At 38.9% G+C, this 6,000-nt stretch overlaps 1 pseudogene; it reads right to left on the bottom strand.

Annotated features, from left to right (window-relative positions):
• Window positions 1-4,947: 4,947 nt before the first annotated feature.
• Window positions 4,948-5,421, bottom strand: LOC149138458 (putative pentatricopeptide repeat-containing protein At3g23330 pseudogene; annotated as a pseudogene).
• Between the last annotated feature and the right edge of the window lie 579 nt (window positions 5,422-6,000).

Here is a 6,000-nt window from a genome sequence, read left to right on the forward strand (position 1 = left end):
CCCGCGACACTGTTAAAACCAATCTCACAGTGCATTTGAATTTCCAGGGTAGGGAGATTAGGAGGGAGGGTCTCGTACCCAGGAAGGGAGAGGGCCATCCAGTGACAGAAGCCCGCAGTAATCCCCGACAGAGCATGACCCTAGCCAGCCCTGTAGGAATTGATGGGAGAGAGCCAGTAGGCAAAATGGAAGCAACCAAGGGGGAAAAACCCAAGGATTATAGTGAACTAGGAAATCAAGCAACCTTGGGGGGAGGGATGTAGAGCCGGCTCCAGGAGGAAACCTGTTGACAAGCCAGGGAGATCCTGGGAAAGGTGGAACAAAAAACTGACCTCATCTGGGGAGGAACCCATGAGGATGACCAAAATGGAAAGGCCATGCGCAAACTGCTGCCATGGAGGGAAAATGGGAAGAAACCCAAGCAAAGACCAAACCCTTATCAAAAAAAGGACTGGCTCTAAACCCATTCTGACAAAAATCCTGAAGGTAACAAACCCTGGAAAGGGAAAGAAAACGGGCAAATGGGAAATAGTTTTGATTCAATATTATAACTCTGATAAATGCAATGGCTTTGTGATAGGTATCTTAACATACTAGGGACAGTACAGTGAGGAGAACATAGAACACCAGGAAGAAGAAAGTTGCAGATAGGCAGGGAGCAACATGGCCCCCAAGAGAGGCAAGAGAGAAAACAAGAAGGAAGAAGGAACAAGCGGGCCGACCAGGAAAAGAGGAAGGAAGCCAGGCAGTGAACATATGAAGACAATTATTGACGCTTACATGGCAGGGAATCTGTTGGACATTAGAGCCAAAATTATGAGTTGGGAGAGGGAATTGAACGACAGTATCAGGCATCGGGACATCCCCATGGAGGAGTGGGAAAGCATGGTCCCTGATCCAGGGAATTCTCATGGAAGGCATTCCCTATTCAGGCAAACCATACAGTAGTACTGGGTAATGAAGAATGTGGTGGCACGGGCCATGACCCTGCATTGAGAGCAAGCGGCAGGTGACGGAGTAGAGGCACAGGAGAAAAACGAGGAAAACGACCCAGTCATAGCGGAATTACTCAGGGAGATAACGACAATTCAGATATGGACCTACAGAAATAACCTGGCCCTGGGAAGAATCGAACAGACTCTAAATGAGCTGAAGTGAAGAATCGGGCAGAGGAGCAAGATGCCAGGATCTGGTGCCAAGGCGCCAACCCTAGTAATATCCTCAGATGAGGATTGATGCAGTGGTCCAGTTTAAACTCAAAATTTTTTGATTAAATGCACTTACTTGTTTAATTTGCTTTCTAGAAACAGTAGTATAAACAGTCAAAACAATGATGCTAGATGGATATCAATAAACCTCTTTAAATTTTGGACAGGGTTTAATGCAGACAGGTGGCTATCTGGTTTCCTTCGGGTAGGTAAGCCACCTGGAGCAAATGGAAGTTAAAGATTTTGAAAAAGTAATATAAATAGAGGAAGTACTGCCAAGTTTACAAAAAAAAAGAATGAAAGTAGGAGATATGGCAAAGTTCCAGTTACTCCTTTTTACAGAATGAATCAATTTAAAAAAACTTATAAAAAAATTACTACATTTCATTATTGAGTAGAGATTTTATATTTTCTACCTAACCATGGTATCTGACACAGATGGCTGCCTACAATCATTTATAGTGTAATTTAAGCATAAGAGGAAAGGAATGAACACACTTACTTTCTTGTTTGGAAGGCCACAAAGAAAAATGTACTTTGTGCTCGCAAAACAAAGATAGAATAGTTACCTTAATAAATGACAAAGAATAGCTACTTTATTAAATGGCGGAGACAAAATGAATGGCTACTTTAATAAATGAAAAATATAGAAAAAAAATTATGCAAATGCTTCAAGAAACATGTCCATTGGGACAACAACTCATAACAAGGGCTTTCCAGCTTAGATTCCATGTATGAGGGGTATTTACTTAGACATATTTTCTTAGGACTTGCACAGTCTTGTCCATTTCCAGCATTGCATTAGGAGGAGCAGAGTACAGTGGGAATGGAACAAACCCTAGTAAATGGCTCAACACTTTGTCAATCTGACCAAGGATCCAAGGCCCCATGAAGTGCATTGGTCTTCCATACATAGCACCAAATCCAATATAAAATAACTCCAACAAATTTTAAAAATTTTAGACTTGCTAAAGGAATCAGAAATGAGAGGAAGTGAATCTCCACTTATAAGGAGATGTTCAACTTCTTTTTACAATAAAATATTAATTTCTTGAGTAAGATACCCTAATCTAGCATATGGTAGGGTAAAATCCCTTTTCACCAATTTAACTAATCTAAATTACATAAAATAAGGGCCACTCAAGCCACATATACAATTTTTTTTACATCAAAATCCCCATAGAGAGGGACACCTTCAAGAGATAAGGGCTTGAACACATAGCATCCAGCCTCTAAAGACACTCCTAAATGTAGATGCTCCACAAAGTACGCATACCTAAATTCAAAGTGCCATCCAAGGTATGTGAGTAGACTTCTAGAATGCTCACTCAACCTCCCAAAATTGTCCAACAATGGATCTTCTCCGTCAATTATGCAAGCATAATATACAAGCAAGTATTTTAGCCTTGCTCCAAGTGTTACATGTGGGCCTTCAAGGCTCTAATATCACAATGCAAGTGGTGTCGCTCAAATCCATTTCATCATCTTCGCTCACAAAGTCAGTTAAAGCATCTTAAACTATGTCTCAAACCAGCCTCTTAAGCATCTAAAGGATCACTGGTCATATGTATATATAGATCTTGATATCTTCCATATTTATCAATATGATCTTCTCTTGTGTTGTTTGCCATACCACAACAAGCCTCCATTTATTTTGATGAGAGCAATCTCTCAAAAGATGAACACTCCCATCTCTTGATAAGCTATGTCTTACAAGAGTTGATCAAACCTATTTAAAAATACATGTCTTGTATTGGTGTGAAAGATTATATACATGTTCATACCTCGAGGGTTGTCTACTTTTCCGAACATATTCAACTTAAAAGGTTTCAGAACAACTTTAATTCAAAAATCTGTTAGGATGGAGCAAATTACTTGGTTGGGCTTCATCATATCATTCTCAAATAATGCTCAGTATATGCCACCTTGACTCCAAACTGTCGACCTTAGTAATGTTATGACAAGTCTGAAAAGGAAATGGTTATACATGGCCTTGTCACTGATTCGCTGGGGCCCCTACACTGAGAAAGGGTGTGCCTTTGACAAAGATTATATTTCAGATCAAGTTGTACAAGGAAGAAATTTTCATCAACTCGCACCATATCCTTCTCCTTGGATGCTTCTACGTTGCAAAGAAAATTCCAATATGATCAGACATAGTGATAAATGTTCAAACCAAGTAAAGGCATTTATGAAGAAAGAATCACTGAAGTATACAACTCCTACTAGGTTGAACTTCACCATTTAAATATGTGGAAACTCATTTAAAATATTTTACATGGAAAATTTAGCTTGGAAGAACCAGACCCTTAATGTCAATGTAAATTTATTTGTGTGCGTCTCTCCTACATGGAATGTACAAAGTGATAAATCCTTCAATTTGCTTTATAAGAGGACAAATTGCAGGGAAAATGCTTGAAACAAGATACCATGAGAAAAGAATGCAGTAATGAGCCATTGCCATGAGGAGAAAATGAGTTTTTCTTGCATAGGGCACACAACCTAAAAGAGGCACACTTCCCAACAAGTTGCAAACTCGAATTAACATCGTTGAAGGGACATCTAATCAAATGTAAGAAATTATGCTTTCAAAAATCAGCTTAATTTGATCTCCAAGTCATGATTTAAATGTTCAATACACAGTGCATATTTTCCTGTGTATTGTTATGTTGTGCCTTGAGATACATGGATTTTCATTAATTTCTCTACAAACACAACAAACTTTCATAACTATGCAAGCTTGTAATCTCCATTTCAAACCCTAGATTCTGCTTGAGCTAAATATCTAAGAAATGGAATGGAAGTTTCCTTGTATTTGGAGAATAATCAAAATGCAAATACTATCTTTGAAAGTGCAAAATAATCATTCCTAAACTATAACTAGAATAGAAAATCCTTCAATCATGTTTTCCAGATAAAGTGAATTCTTAACCTCGATTTCCTTGATAGCCCTGATAATCAGATCGAATAACATTAGAACTCTCCAAATCCATTATCAAAGAAGCAGAAACAACAAATTACGATAGTGTCACTTAGATCCAAGATAGTAAAGTTTAAACATCCAACCAAGCAAGATTGTTCTAATGATTTACTTTGTAACAACTATCTTGGATCTGGCATAGGTCCTCCAGAAACGGTGAACACAAAACAAGGTTGGCAGAGTAGGCAGAGTCTAGGATATAAACACCTTTAGGCCATGACAAGAGATGAAATTATTGGTATGTTGATCTTCCTAGCCCAGTTGGGTTACCCAGAAGCTATATTGATCGAGTTATTCATAATAACAAACTCCTCAATTGGTTAGCAGAGAAGCTTTCATCCTATTCTTCCACAACACGCGTCCCGTTTGGAAAGTATAAACCTTGTTATTCTTCTCAATCGGACTATATGCTGACATCTCTTTTACTCCCCTATCCTTCATCATGTTTCGTAGCTTTTGTACACCATCCCACTTGCTAGATGTCGCATATATATTTGAAAGCAACACTTAATGTGCAACATTATTTGGATCTAATTCAAAGAGGTATTTTGCAACACATTCGCCCAGTTCTACATTGTTATATGTTCTACATGCATTGAGCAAAGACCTCCAAACAACCATGGTAGGTTTTACAGACATCTTCCTTATAAAGTTTTATACCTCTTCCAGTTCCCTTGCACAACCAGGAAGGTCGAACATGCAACAATAATACTCTTCTAAAGGTGTAATGCCATAATCTCGGCTCATTCGATCAAAGAATCAAAAGCCATCATCCACCAAGCCTGGATGGTAGCAGGTAGACAGAACAACAACAAAAGTAGCATGGTTTGCCTTTACACCATAGAGTTGCATTTGTTCAAAGAGTTGGAGAGCCTCTTGGCCACACCCATTTATAGCATAACCCATAATCATCACATTCCATGAACTTGTGACTCGTTCAGACATTTTGTCAAAAAATATATGGGCAACCTCGGTATACCCACATTTTGTGTACATATTTATGAGGGCATTGCTAACAATGGCATCAGAGTGTGATCTAGTTATGATGGTGTCTTCATGGGCCTCCTTGTCATGCTCCAGAGTTGTCAAGTTGGCACATGCAAGAAAAACACTGACAAATGTAACAAAGTTTGATTTTACAGCTACCAGTTTCATTTGTTGAAAGATCTTTAGGGCACAATAAACATGCCCATTTTGTTGAAGTCCCGCGATCATCATATTCCATGAGACCATATTTCGTTGAGGCATTTTCTAGAAGAGTTTCAGGGCCGCATCCACGTTACCATTCTTTGTATAACCTACAATCATTGTATTCCAGGAAATCACATTTTTCTCCGGCGTTTAGTGAAACAAATTCTCATCATCTTCAACGCGCCCATTTTGCACGTATCTTGTAATCATTGAATTCTAGCAAAACCACATTCTGCCAAGGCATCTTCTCGAAAAGTTTGGCAACCTCTTCCACATCCCCATTTTGTGCATGCATTGCAATCATCAAATTCCATGACACTTTACTTCTTTCAGGCATTCTCTCGAAGAATTTCACAACTTCATCAAAGCAACCATTCTCTGCATATCCTAAGATCATGGAATTCCAAGTCACCACATTTCGTTGAGGCATTTATCAAACACATTGCGTGCATCCTTCAAACTCTGACATTTTCCATACATGTCTATGAGAGGACTCGCCACAAAAACATTGGACATAAACCCTCTTCCAATTATGTCTTTGTAGAACTTCTTATCATGTTATAGGGCTCCTAGATTAGCACATGTAGGGAGAACACTAGAAAAAGTGAACTGATTGGAGTG

This window comes from Pinus tabuliformis, chromosome X (genome assembly GCF_031772625.1).
Source record: "Pinus tabuliformis cultivar Carrire ecotype Pingquan chromosome X, CPIR1, whole genome shotgun sequence".
Taxonomy (NCBI): Eukaryota; Viridiplantae; Streptophyta; class Pinopsida; order Pinales; family Pinaceae; genus Pinus; species Pinus tabuliformis.